Source organism: Ambystoma mexicanum, chromosome 7p (genome assembly GCF_040938575.1).
Source record: "Ambystoma mexicanum isolate Mex_15411 chromosome 7p, UKY_AmexF1_1, whole genome shotgun sequence".
Taxonomy (NCBI): domain Eukaryota; kingdom Metazoa; phylum Chordata; class Amphibia; order Caudata; family Ambystomatidae; genus Ambystoma; species Ambystoma mexicanum.
Window position 1 is genome coordinate 880,481,370 of NC_090939.1, and position 15,230 is coordinate 880,496,599.

General features: G+C 47.5%; 1 protein-coding gene across 4 annotated transcripts in view; it reads right to left on the reverse strand.

Moving 5' to 3' along the window:
• CDC16 (cell division cycle 16) overlaps positions 1-15,230 on the reverse strand; it is a 755,778-nt gene that overhangs the window by 695,474 nt on the left and 45,074 nt on the right. The window lies entirely within an intron of this gene.

The following is a 15,230-nucleotide window of genomic DNA, read 5'->3' on the forward strand; positions in this document are numbered from 1 at the left end:
AGATGGTGTGACAATAAAACTAACGAACACTGTTCAATCTATGTTCTCCCCAGTCATATTACACTTGCACCCAGGCACAATGAACTTGGGAGGTTATTAGGAAGGCCCGAGCGCAATACTCGCTCAAGCACAGAAGGATAATTTGGTCCAGCTAACTATCATCATTTATTTTATTTATTTACAAGACGTTATCATGCGTGTACATCACCCAATGGCATTAATAGCAAGTTTTTTTTTTTTAACTATGGAACTATCCAAAACAATTAATACACAAAACCAGCAAATCTAAAATCACACCAATTCAAAGCAAATCTAAAAAAATTATAATGAAACATTTATTTTTACTGTATTTCTTTTTTTTGTCATAATTCCAATGATCAACAGCTGTGCTTTAACTGGCCAATTTACAAAACGTGTATGTGATACTAGGTGATTATCTATGATGGGTTAAAACGTACAAGCATGGGGTCCTTTAGCATATAGCTTACCTTTCTGGGAACACCACTCACTCCATTGTAAATTAGCTAAATTACTAATAGGCAACATGCTGAAAGAGAATACTGAAAGGCACATACGAACCTGTGAATCTTTTGAGACTGTTTTTTACTACCTTGCCTTAATAGAGCCATACAATGGGCGGAAAAACAGAAACTTGGCCAAGGCGTCAGTCTTAAACTATTTACCTTCCATTCATAGAAAGAAGTACAGCTGGAAGGTGATGGGTGGGCATTTCCCTATTCTAAATTGTACAAATATCACACACAATGATTGAGGGGCCAAAACAAAGAAACTTTTAGTGCACCAAAGTTTCTTTAACAGCAATTAGTAAAGCTCTCACATTGATTGTTTTGATCATAGCTATTACAGGTTAATGTTCAGAGTCAAAAGAGGACTGGTTTTAGTAACACAAGGCATTCCACTCTAGCTTGGGAATACGAGGGGTGCCTTTACCAAGAACCAAAAGGCTTTTCATCACATTACTAGTCGAGAGGTTAACATAACCACACGCCTATGATATGCACGGCCTTGGCTCGAATTGCCTGAAGGGCATGTGCAGGGTTAGTTTACTCAGGTGCAGAAATTCAAGTTGCAAGCTACTCGGCAGCCATATAAGTCACCCATCAGCTCAATTCTATACATACAAACAGCACACCATTTCTTATTCGCCAAGAGTCAACTATCACCAGCCATTGACTAGTTGCCAGTGCAAATGATGCCCCCTGGATTACGTTAGCAAGGCATAAAATAAGCAATGTTGCACAGCAAATTGCTATGCAGTTCTGTAGGAGGTGTGCACATTAAATTGACACTGGTGTAGCAAAGTTAGCTATTTAAGTTACCATGTTCAATAAAAGCACCTCTCACCCTGAATTCCTCCCTGGCTCTCAAGACTCTCGCCACCCTCTCCTCTGTAAACTTCAAGTTCAAAGGCACTAATGGAGAGCGAGTGCAACAGTAATCATCTCCTTCACTCTTACATGCCTAACGCCACTGTGGGAGTGCTAGGCAAGGTTTTCTTTTTCAAACAACTGAAAAAGAAAAGTAATCTGGATGATACTTTTATTAAGCTAACTATATCCTCTTTGGCAAAGACCAGTATGTGTAACTTTATTAAAAGCAGTCATGCAATTCCATTCATAACAATTTAAGTTGTTGCATAATGCAGAAATACAGTACTGCTTCTGTAAAACACTGCATTGTCTACATGGTTTACAGTAAAGTTAAGGTTGGTGCAAATCTCATAGCGTTAACTATTTTTTTGTTTTGTTGGGGAAGATGCATCACATTGATTGACAGTTCAGTTCCCTAGCCGCACATGATCACTGAGCCATGCAACGCTGGGGAGTTTTGCTTCGCCAGCCTTGCATAGCTCATTGGAAATGCTGACTGGGGCCCTGCATGTATGTATGTATAGTATGTGCGAGGGGGTGCTCCTGCACCTCCTCGCACATACGGGCAGAGCAACCTAGAGCGGGGCATTTTAGCAACCACACGCAGGCCCCTGCAGAAGGTACGTTTATGGCGATTTATTTTGTATTTAAATGTGTATGGATGTGTGTATGCTTGTGTTTTGGGACTGTGGTGGGAGCAGGATGGGCGGCAGCACTGGGATGGTGGTGGGAGTAGGGTGGGGAGAGCCCAGGGTCTGTACTGGGAATAGGGTGCGGTGACGGCACGCAAAAGTTCATAGCGATTTCTACATACTGTCCATCTGGCACTTTTTTGGGGGGGCCCGGCCTGCCCAGACTTTGCTCAGGGGGTCCCAGGCCAAAAAAGTTTGAAGACCACTGATAGAGGGCCTCATTTCGAGTTTAGAGGTAGCCATGCCCTTAATAAAGGCATGGCTGCCTCCAAACCCGGGTCCCGCAAAAGGGGATTTACCGGGCCATTCCGACCTTGGAGGGCCCAGTAAATCCCTTTCGCGGGACCCAGAACATCCCCATTACTATTGAGCCCCAGTAGGGCTCAATGGGAAAGGGGTGGATTCCAACGGATTTGACGGGCCCGTTGTTAGCATGCTGGACTGCTAGTGGGTCCCGCTCTACACGTCTGGTCTGGCCAGGCATGCAGAGCGGGACCTGCTGCAGACCTCATAATGTGGCGGCCCGTAATGAACGGTGCCGGTCCCTTACCGGCACCGTTCATTCTGCGGCCGCCAGCCCTCCTAATGAGGCCCATAGTTTTCTGAGCCAGTATACAATTATATGATTTTGCAAGTGCTCATGTCAGTGGACAACCTTAAAGTGTTCCTCTTTGCAAAATGCATAAGTAGAATTCTTTTATACAAATAATAATGCGAACTTTGGTTCCAACCAGTAGAATTGTAATTCCTTCTCCAAAACAGCTTGGGAATGCGAGTATTTTAAAAGCGTTGCTTCTACATATACACACACATAAACATCCAATTTTCATTTGTATAACCACATTTGTTGGTGTTGAGATTTTTTAGAGGTAGGATTTTCCTAGGACCTCCTAGATCACAGGAGTGAAGTTGTGTCTTACTGAAGAAACCGACTTACTACTTTTGCAATGAAAATGCTAAACTGCACCCTGTGTTTGAGTTGGTTTCAATTAGTATAAGAAGTCCTGTTTGTGCCACTGTGCAAGGAGGATCAACAAAGGATTAAGAAACAAAAACATACTTGCCACAGAGACAATAGGGAATAGGGAACCCCATAATTCCTCAACTCCTGAAACAAGTGTCTCCAGGTTAAGGGACTCTTGGTTTAGTGCTTTTATACGGGTGGGAGAAAGGCTGCAGGTAAGGTGGGGTATTTTACTTCTACTTTTGGAATAAGGATTTTAAACAGGAAAACAATATTTCTTCTTGTTGACCGAGATACATTTAGGCAAGGAAAAATACATTTCAATAATAAAACCATAGCCTGTTTTTAATACATACTTGTAATCAGCAATTACCATACATTGAAGGGATTCTTTTATGTCATACGGCCTCTTGAGATCAGATAACACAATAGTAGAGCCCCTCTTTTTAGAATGCACTATTAGGGCCTCTGGTATGACAATATAAACACAACATTGCATGGGCAACAAAGGGCAGACAGCAGACTTCTCCATGGAGGGGAGTATGGGTTGTGAAGAGTGGCATATTTTGGGGTTTAGACTTTTACTGATAAAGAAAGGTTGAGGAAAAGGCCTTTCTAGACCTGCATCTAAGAAGGGGTTCCCTGCCTCAAAAGGATTAGTGAAAGAAGTCAGGATTTCTAAAAGTATAAAGTCTGTCCTAGACATGTCCCCAAAACCTAACTCTGTGCCTGACACTATAAACTAACAAAATGGTGCAAGCGTGATCTCACTCTAAAGAAAATAGTGATCATCACGGCAACATACATGTTCTCAGCCAGGTGGGCTTCCAAAGGATTCAAGAAATGTTTCAATATTAGGGTGTTACTCCTTTGCCCTAGACTTCAAAAGGACAAGAGTCTCTTCTCATACAAAACACAAGGGATTCTCCAAAAGGTACAACACATTCTCAGTCCGAGGGTTTTAAACCCCTTCGTTTCCAGCCTTCTATTTGGGGGCGAATCCCAGACTAGCAATACTTGAGGGGTCTTGGTGTACCCTCCTGCCAAGACCCAGTCATCTCATATTGTCTTTAATTCCTCTATAGGACTTCAGCCCCTGTTATTTCTGGTTACCTTTAGGGTCTGTGAGGAACCTGAGGGCATCCTCACTTCTTTCCTCCCGGCATACTCTGCTCAGGTGGTCAGGGAAAGGCCATCACTTTTGGATCTCGACCCTTGGGGTGGATATGGGAGGGAGGATCACTTGGGTGGAGGGAACTTGGGGAGTGGGGAAGAGGACGCCCTTAGGTGAGACAGGGTATTCCCCCATTCCCTTACCAAAATGAACCTTCTGTCCCAGCAGCCTTTGTTGGTTACTATCAGCCTTTCCCCCCTACTCCTCTACAAAATTAATACTGGGACGAGGAAAAGACCAACTAGGAGGACACATCCTCATTTGGGTGAGATTAACCTTGTATTCTTAACGCAGACACATATCAGCCAAATACCAAAATGAGGAGGAGACAACACAGAGTTAAGAACATTTCCTTTAATGTTAACCTCACCAAACACTGCGGAGTACTGAGACGAAGAAGAGGGCAATGGAGGAGTTCAGATGGGCTGGCCAGGCATGTCCCATTAACTATGGTCAGGCAACTGGACTAAATGACCTTCATCTGTGGTCACTTAGTAAGCCTAACGGGTATAAAAATGTGGACTGTGCACAAGGAGAGAGAAACAGCAGGCTGAAGTTTGGAGCCGGCTGGAGAGAGGTGGACTGTAGAGACAGGAGTAGGAGACATGGGTGCTGGAAGCCGCATCGAGCAGGGACAAGGGATGCCGCGGCTGAGGACAACTCGGAGAAGGTCTGGAAGGCCTGCACACCCTCTGTGTTGGGCATATGCAGAAGGAGCTGTGGGGCAGTACTCGGTCATAGTGGACCTCCAAGAGAGCAAGCAGTGCTCTCTCAACCTTTGCGAGGGAAGACCGGAGACAGTGGAAGCTGATTGCAGAACACAGAAAGGAACGAAGCCGGCGGGAGCTGCCGCACAAATTGGTGGTTGTAAATCGGGAACACTCATACCGGGGCACTCCAGTAACCTGAAGCAAGCCTTTCTTGAATATCGAACGAACTGGAAATTGTCATTAGCACTTTTGAATGCTGAAACAAGTGCCTTTAAATCTCGAATTAACGAAGTAGTTCCAAGGCTAAACCAGATGAGTTTTGAACTGAAAGACATGAATGCCGTACAGAACCAAATTAAGTTATGAACCCGTCTGAATTTAATTAAGCATTTCTGAATGCTAAACAGAGCATAATCAAGTAATCAGCATGATTGAATGGAATGAAAGTAAGGTGGTACAAGTGGCAAATAGCACAAAGTTAATTGGTTGAAATACAAGTGCTGGCAAAGCAAATAGAATCCCAAGAAGGGGATGAGAAGAGAAACGGGTATTGACACAAGCAAACCAAGCAAAATGTTCAAGGAACTGCAGGTTAAGAAGAAACCTGTATTGGCAAGAGCCAGGACGCACAGAAAGGATAAAGTGAATGGTGGCCAAACTAGCCATTGTAAAGTATACTCCTGATGAAAGGAACAATCTCCACTGTCAAGGGAAAGCAGCAGACATTTGTTGATGAAAAGCAGATGAAGAAAGGTATTGGTTGCATGACTTGTAATGGGAAGACTGTGTGGTCCTTTTGGAAAAGCAAATGAATATAATTATAAAAAGGAAGCTTGTGTTTTGCCATAGTTGCTCAAGTGATCTTGAAATCAAGAGACAGAACTATTTTGGTGAACCAGTGAAAAATACAGATGACAAGTGAGTTGGGAAGACTTACAAGGAATGTGGGTTGTTTTTAAAGAGCTGGAAGATTTTAACTCATGGGGAAGGAAACCCCTGCATTCGATGAACTGTTGTGAACTTAGGGGACGGGAACACTTTTTGTTTGATGCACTAGTATGAACTAGGGGAAAGGAAGCCCCTGTATTTGATTAACTATTTTGATCGTGCGGAAGGAAAGCAGATAACAAGCTGATTACAAGCCAAGAGCTGGAAGAAGCTGAGAACTCTACTTTGGACACTATTTATTTTGAGGCTGACATCCTTACACATGGTATGCATTTAATTGTGACTGCAAGTATCGGTTTTGGATACAGACTGACTTGATTTGGACTTCCTGACGCAGACTAGTTTTCTTTAGGTAGGGAAATCCTACCTTAGCATAGGGCAAGTTAGGCATTACTCCATTCTGGCATTTAAGTTAAAATAACGTTTGTTGAGAAAACTTGAAACTGTTGTGGAATGACTCATGATGCCTTCACAGGTCCCAAACCCTTTTATCCTTGGTCTCTCTTTTGAGTGCGGGTCCCAGACTTTCAATGGAATCTTGGGTTCGTCTGGTATACTCTCCTGCCAAACTTACCGTTCCTGGTTTGAAATCTTGCTTGTACGCAGAGTCTCGGGCTCCCTTATACTTTCAACTTCATGTGGGTGCGGGTCCAAGATTTGCAATTGTTGTCTGCAATAGCCTGGTTCACTCTCTTGCCAAGCTAGGTTTTCACTTGTCGTGCAGTCACTTGTTATGCATTTATTAATGACTGGGGGCATCTACCCCATTGCTTCTCTGTATTTGTCTTAGTGCCTCAGTGTAAAATATTCGCAAACCCTTATTTGGTCCTTTCTGTGCTTCACCTGGCTTCCTCATACCTCCTGTCAATTCCCACCAGCCCATGCACCTTCATTTGCGGTTTCCATTTTCTGTCTGGCAGAATTCCATCTAGGAGGGTCTGGTAGCCTTTGAAGTTGCTCTCAGTTCGGTTCTTCTGCAAGCGTCCCACGTCCTCCTTGCGGTCTGCTCTCGCCTCTGGTTTGCTGTGGATGCAGTAAGACGGCCCTGCGTATATTCGAAATGCAAGCTTCAGAATAGCCAGCTCCTGTGCTATGCTCACTCTCTTTCCTTCCTCAGAAAACAGCATCTCATTTCTGTGTTGTTCTCGCCTCTCTGTATTCTGCTTCACAGCCGATAGCTTTTCTTTCCCAGCAATACCTGCTTAGAGGGACTCTTATGGCTTGCCTCTGTAAACTCCCACTTTGGGGAACGGAGTGGTCTTGAACCAATCAGATTTGTTAAAGGACTATACTGCTCACCTCGCTTTACCCGAGTGATCTTCATACTCACAGTCCTCTTCTTCATCTCAGTACATGGTTTCAGATGTAATAAGTCAATGCCATATTAGATAGATCTTTAGTCTGAATGAATGAATTTGTTGGATTGGTTTCACAATAAAACATATCAGTTCTATCAGGAGAGATGGAATACCTGAAAAGGGCTTGAAGTTTCAGCTGGGTAATGTTGCATCTCTTGAAGATTGTCATCCCTTGTTCCGTAAGGGGCTTCCCTTCCCAGGTGATCCTCCCTGTGCACCGCCCCCCAGGGGGGTTATTGTACTGTGGACTATCGCCCTGCCCCCCTGGGAAAGGTCTCCCCCGGGGAAGAAAGGAACTGCATGCTCAGATTCATCACAGTGCCTATATTTTAGTAAGTTTGGCAGTTGTGCTGATTTTTGGAGGGTTAGGTATTAACTATACACCAGATACACCAGAGCCTTCCACATCTTCCTTATCTCCCAGCTTCTATTTTACTTGTGGAACTGTCTTAATAATGGAACAGTAGTTAGATTCCACCTTGGGACTTACTTTAGAAGTTCTTTTCGAAATTTCAGCTTGGCAAGGGCACTGGCTCAGCACATCCAGTACGAAAGAAGCCACTCAACGTGGATCTTGAGCTATTTAGGAGGTGGTTGGAAGACTATGAACTTTCAGGAGAAACATACTCTCTGTGGTGTTCGCACACTGCACCAATAGAAAATGCCAGCATTCCTTAAACTATAGTTATCAAAGAACCAATAAATGCATGAAATTAAAAGGAAATAGGAAACAACATTCTTTAAAAAGGTACTACCTAATCACAGACTGAATAAATATCAAAATTGAAGCATCAAAATGTAGCCTGTACATGACCAAATTAATCTGTTCCAGCCCCCAGGTGGGAGGGGTGCCAGCCAATCACGAGGCTAGGACACAGGCCTGAACTGCTAGTATAAATCCACATTCTATTCTTGCCTCATGTGCTACTCTAAGCCCCCATGTGTTTTCCACCTGCCTAGCCCCCTTTGCCTCGCATTTCTCTCTGTCACACTGAAACAACCCCCTTCCCTTAGCTCCCCTCCCATCACATGCCAACACCCCACCCCTTTTCCTCATCCCGTCAGCTCGCTGGCCTCCATGGAAATGGAAAAGGGACAATGTCACTTTTCTGTTTAGCCGATGGCCATTTTGGTTTGCAGTTTATTTTTCAAATGGGAAATCGGCACAAGACATGCAAAACCCATTTCCTTCTCATTACAAAAGGAAAAAAAAAAGAAAAAAAAAAAAGGATGAGGGGCCTGCGCTGCTGAGAGCAAAAACAGATCTAAGGTCAACGCTATCAGCACCCATGGCTGATGTTCTGGGCCTCGCCGAGTCGCTTGCTTCACACAAGTCTACAAGGGCTCGGGCTGCCAGTGCGTTTTCACCAACACCAGCCTCAGACCGCCAAAACAAATGCTACAATATTAACTAAGTTAAAGATTTAGGATTTATGTTAAGAAACGTCCTGTAGGTAGTGGGCTATAATAACCCATTCAATTGGTTGGTACCGAGTGTCTCGAGTGAGAGGACAATGCTTAAAAGGAGAAAAACAACGTTATGGGGCTTGGGTTGATTTCTCCAGAGCATTTGACCTAGTCAACAGAAATCGCCTGAGGGGAAAAACTTAGGGTGGGGAATCCCTGAGGGTCTTTTGGCAATCCTTGTGGAGATACACAAGTACACCACAATTAGAGACCGTCTGGATGCTGAGGGACATCTCTCTGACCCCATTAGGGTAGAAAGAGGGGCTAGTCAGGGTTGCCTGGGTGCACCACTATTCTTCAATTTTCATCTGGCAGATCTGGGGGAATACCTCGGATCGTCCCCATTGGCCGGCCCAATGATTAATGGATAAAAGATTCACTGGCTGGCCTATGCCGATGATGTGGTGTTATTGGACAACAATGCAATAGGGCTGCAGCGTTTGCTAAATAAACTGGACTGCTATGCAAAGGAGAACTGGCTCACAATCAATCCCAAGAATTCCAAAATAGCGGTCTTCAGGCACCCGCAAAAGAAGGTGGCCTTCTCCTAGTGGGAGTTGGGGGGACAACCAATCCCAAGAGTTCAGGAGGTGGTCTACTTGGGCTATAAAATCTATGCTTCACCATCTATCTCAAATGTGGAAATAGACATCCAGACTAAGATTGCACAGTCAGTTCCACAGATGAAAAAGGTACTAATGAAGTTCTGTAAATTTTTTCGATCCTCCCATTGATTAAATTCTACTCTGCCAAGGTCGTTCCCGTAGTTCTTTACGGGTTAGAAGCCAAGCCATTGTTATGGAATGTGGATTGGCAAAGGCTGGAAGGGCTTATTTGGAAGAGGGCTCTTAGTCTTCCCTTAAACTTCCCCATAACCAGTCTCAGATTTGAACTAGTCTTACGCTCATTGAAGGCACAAGCAGGTTGGAAATTAAGCTGCCGCCTTCGCCTTATCACGGCGCAGGAGGGTACATTATATGCTAATATTAATAGTTATGTGGGCAACCATAGATCTAATACTCTCTCCAGCTTAGAAGCAAAAGGTAGAAGAAGGGTTGGTTAATGCAAACACAGATCGGGAAACACTGATCCACAACCCAGGGAAAGTAAAAAAGGCCCTTGATGAGATGGACTGGTGAGAGACAATAGATAATATGCGATCATTAGCTCCAACAAACCTATTTCAGAAAGTAGACAAAATACAGGGGTCTTTAGCCAGGTATCTAGTAAAATTTCCTGATTGGAGGATCTGAAAGAACTAAGAATCCGTTTAAATGTCGTCCACACGGGGGAAATCCTGTCAAGACGAGGCGAAGGAGGAAAGGCGATCACTCTGTGTAGAGTATGCAAAGATCCAGCCAACGAATCCCTCAAACACCTACTGATAGAATGTGACCTGGCCCTCCATACTTACATTGTTTGAGAGATTTGGGGTGGGCAAAGAAAACCATTTGGGGGGACATGTTTTGGGATAGACTGATAGCTGGCCATGATGATGCTTTGACAACAGCAGTGGTCAAGGTACTGGAGAGGAATAACATTGTTTTTTAGGAACTTAATTACATCAGAGGCGAAAGGGATGGGAAACTCGGTCCATCAGATAGGTTGGAAGCCTCCCATATGTGAGTTTGAACATGCTGGCACAGGGATGGTAAATTATGCTGTACATATCGCCTGGTCATCCTGCGAGGTATTGTCATCTGAAAATTGTAATAATAATAATAATAATTCAGCATTTATATTAGTTATACGAACCGTCAGGTATCTTAGCGCTGCTTATTATTACCCACGGTGTGTGCTGCTCATTTATCGACCCTGAAGGATGAAAGGCTGAGTTTGGCCCTGCCGGGATTCAAACCTGCATCAGCAGACTCTCCAGAGATGTCAAATCGAGCGCTCTACTCGCTGTGCAATCGGACCGGCATAAATGTAGAATAAATGTATAAATGTAGACTAATACCCAGTCATGAACCATTGTTAAGTGGTCCAATGAACGAGAAGAACAAGTTACTTTCTTACCTGGTAACGTTCTTTCGATGGGATGGTCCGACGACGTATTCCATATCTATGACTTGTAATCACCACAGCTGTGCTGCTTCGGAAACTTTTTTCGGCATCTGCGTCCTGCGTCGATGACGTCGATGCGCCGTCGTCGAGGACCTCCTCCGACGTCATCCGATGTGATAAGTAGGACGCACGACACCCGTAGCCTCAGTTGTAGTTTTTTCCCCCAGAACGTGTGACACTAGCCAACTGCCAGTCAGACACAAAGCCTTGCGGAACGTAAGCTGCAATCGCAAAGAAATTCTGCAGCGGGGAAGGCAGGGCGGGAGCGATATAGAATACATCGTTGGACCATCCCATCGAAAGAACGTTACCAGGTAAGAAAGTAACTTGTTCTTCGAGGGGATTGGGTCCTCCGACGTATTCCATATCTATGACAGACTCCCAAAGCAGTACCAGAGCAAGGAGGAGGGAAAGAATTTAGAATCAAAATTTAGAATAGCCAATCAAATAGCAGAGCAAAGGACCGCCTTGCCAAAGGCCAGATCCTGCGCTCGGATGGAATCGAGGGAATAGTGAAGTACAAATGTATGTACTGAAGCCCAGGTGGCTGCATCACAGATGTTGCGAAGAGGAACACCCCTCTGCAGGGCAGTAGATGCAGCCATACCCCTGGTAGAATGGGCCCGCAAGCCAGCGGGTCCTTACCCGCCAAGCGGTAGCACTCCGAGATGGGCAAAATAATCCAGCGAGACAAAGTCTGTTTCGTCACAGCTTGCCCTAAACGCTTCCCAGCGTAACCAATAAAGAGTTGATCGTCCACTCAGACCCGGGACATGCGTGAAACATAAAAACTTAAAGCTCTCCTAGGATCAAGCCTATGGAGCCTCTCCTCTTCCTTACCAGGATGCAGAGGAGGATAGAACCGGGCACCAGGAAAGGTGACGGAGGGAACACATTAGTGAGCCCTTGCAGAAACTGTGAAAATAAAGGGATTTTAAAGTAAGAACACTCTTCAGACGAGCGCTTAAAGATGGACAGAGCCGCCAGGTAACCTTTAATGGTACCCACTTGCAAGCCCCTGTGGGCCAAAGAAAGTAAAAAGGACAGAACCATGGGGATGTCGCATGCAAAAGGGTCCACATTCTGAACTCGGCACCAGTCGCAGAACTTACGCCAACGGTACAGAGAATTTGTTGCTGGCCTTCGGGCCGAAAGCAACACCTCCATCACATCTTCAGGGAGGTCCCAATCCTTATACCTCAACCTTTCAGAAGCCAAGCGTGAAGGTTGAGGGATCTGACCTCTGGATGGAGAACCTGACCCCCCTCCCGTGAGAGCAGATCGTCTCGGTAGGGAAGACGACGCGGAGGGCAGATGGACAAGTCGAGAAGGTCCGGGTACCACGTCCTCCAAGCCCACGCCGGAGCAATGAGGATAATCCGGGAACCGAACTTCCGTAACCTCCGCAGCACTTGCGGGATGACGGGGACTGGAGGAAACGCGTACAGCAGCGGGAACGACCACTCCACCACGAACGCGTCTCCTAAGGCTCCTTTTGGAGGAAATTCCCGCGAGCAAAACCTTTCGCACTTCCGGTTGACACTGGAGGCGAAGAGATCCACTTGAGGGGTCCCCCAAAGGGCGAAGATCTCCAGGAGAAACTCCTGAGCCAACTCCCACTCGTGAGAGATCGTGCTCTGCCTGCTCAGAGCGTCCGCCGTCATGTTTTCGTCTCCGGCCAGATGAACTGCCGAGATCGAAACTTCCTGCTGGATGGCCCAGAACTCGAGCTGCATCGCCTCCCTGCACAGAGGAAGTGACCCTGCCCCCCCCCCTTTTTGTTGAGGTAGTGCATGGCCACTGTGTTGTCCGTCAGGATCAGGACACTCTTTCCTTGCACAGTCGGCAGAAAAGCCTTCAGGGCTAGCCTGACGGCCCTCAGCTCCAACAGATTGATATGGAGTCTGGACTCCGACGGAGACCAACGACCGCTGACTGTCAGCCCGTTGGCATGAGCTCCCCAACCCGTGAGGGATGCATCCGTCATGATCGTCGCCTCCGGCCAGGGAAGCCAAAATGGAGCCCCCTTCATCAAGTTGCCTTCGACGGCCCACCACAGAAGGTCCCGGGCGACCGAGGGAGGCACCTGAACCGGGTCCGACATCCTGCCTGAGGACTGCGACCATTGCGTCTTGAGTGCCCACTGCAAAGATCTCATCCGCAGGCGAGCCTCTGGCACCAGAAGAATGCAGGATGCCATGAGGCCGAGCAACCTCAAGAACTCGAACGCTGGGAGCGTCTGGGCATGCTGAAACTTGTGCACCATCTGCTGAATGTGAAGAGCCCTCACCTGGGGAGGAAAACACTGCCCCAGGGAAGTGTCGAGCACTGCTCCGATGTACTGGAGCCGCTGTGTTGGCGTCAAATGGGACTTCTTTAAATTGAGGGAGAAGCCCAGCCTGTGAAGGGAGTGGCAGGTGACGGACAGATGATCCAGGACTCGCTCGGGAGAGCTCCCCCTGATCAACCAATCGTCCAGGTAGGGGTAGACGTGAATCCCCCCTTGCCTGAGATGCGCTGCCACCACCACCATGAGCTTGGTGAAAACCCTCGGGGCGGAGGTCAACCCGAACGGCAGGACCCGAAACTGAAAGTGCGAGTCGCCAACCGCGAACCTCAGTTACTTCTTGTGCTTGGGATGGATCGGCACATGGAAGTAAGCATCCTTGAGGTCGAGTGACACCAACCAGTCCTGAAGCTGAAGGGCCTGGAGGACTTGAGAGAGAGTAACCATCTTGAACTTGTCCTTCCTGAGGAGTTTGTTCAAACCGCGCAAGTCCATGATGGGTCTCAATCCCAGTCTTTCTTCGAAATCAAAAAATAAGGGGAATACCATCCCTTGTTCCTCTCCGCTACAGGCACCAGTTCTATGGCGCCTTTCTCCAGCAGGGCTTGAATTTCCTGCGCAAGGAGCGGATCCGGACTCTGCAAAGAGAGGTTCCCCGGTGGATTGTCGCGAGGCCTGTGCCGAAAGGGAAGACAGTAGCCGTGGGTTATGATCTCCAGAACCCACACATCTGAAGTAATGGCTTGCCACTCTACAAGATGCTGCGCCAGCCTTCCCCCAACCGGCGAACCATGGGACATGGCCTCATGACTGAGTGGGAGCGGCCGCGGCGTTACCTGAGGGCAAAGAGGCAACTGCCCGAGCGGCCTTGGCACCACGGGTACCCTGTCGTCCACCTCTGGTACCCCTGCGTTGGCCTCTTTGACTGCCAGCTCCTCTCGCTTTACTGAAGGACGAGTAATAGCGAAAGGAACCACCCCTCCACTGCTGTCCCCTAGGACGAAAAGGCGGAGGTTGGCGAACTGCAGCGCCCAACGACTTCGCTGCAGCTTTCGAGGTCTGCAACCTCTCAAGGCTCTCGTCAGCCTTGCTGCCAAAAAGGTGTTCACCGTCAAAGGGCATGTTGAGGAGCCAAGACTGCACATCAGGAGCAAACCCCGACTTCCGCAACCACGCAAACCTGCGTATCACGGTGCTCGCCGCCATGGACCTACTGACGCATTCAGCTAAGTCCAAACCTAACTGAACGGACTCACACATGGCATCCTTACCATCCTGGACCATAGCAAGTAAACCATCCCGTTCGTCCCCTTCGGGAATATGTTCAGCCACTAACGCAACACAGTTACACAGAGTGTGTGTGAAACGAGACAAGGCACAAATGGAGTTGGCCGCCTGAAGCGCCATACCACCAGAAGAAAACACTTTCTTCGCCCAGCCATCAAAACGTTTGTCGTCCCTATCAGGAGGGATGGTAGGGTACGACGCCTGCTTTGCCGGGGCCCTGGCCGCCTGCACCACCAAACTCTCCGGAGTGGGGTGCCTGGTCAAGTAGCAGGGGTCGCTACTGGCTGGACGGTATTTTCGCGACAAGGATCTGCCTACCGCCGGGAGACTCTCCGGAGCAGTCCAAGCCACTGCCACCCTTCTCTGTAAAGCCATATGGAACGGCAGTACCGGATCAGTTGGGGGACCAACATCAAGGATGTCCGTCAGATCATCCTGCACAAACTCCCCTGGGGGAGCAGACCATCCCAAGTACTCAGAAACCCTAGCCATAAGGCGCCGGTACGAGGAATCGGCATGAGAGCCAGGCTCAGGCCTACAAAACTCCACCTCCGGAGAGGTGTCCAGTCCACTGGCATCATGCAGTGACTGTCTCAAATCGTCAAACTGACTATGGCCCGAGACAATTTCATCTGGAACCCGACTAGGAACCAGGCCATCAGAATCCTCATCCGCCTCTGAAATATAGTCCAGGTGGCGAAAAGAAGGCACACGAGAGTGCTTGCTCTTAACCAGAGCCTTCCTAGGGGGTTCTCCCGTGCCACGGGGTACCTCCGACACGAAAGGCGTTGATGGCGTCGAGCGAATCGGCGCCGGCGTCGAGAGAACCGGCATCAGCGCCGAGAGGATCGGCGTCGACGTCAGATGCAGCGCCTCCAGCATCGG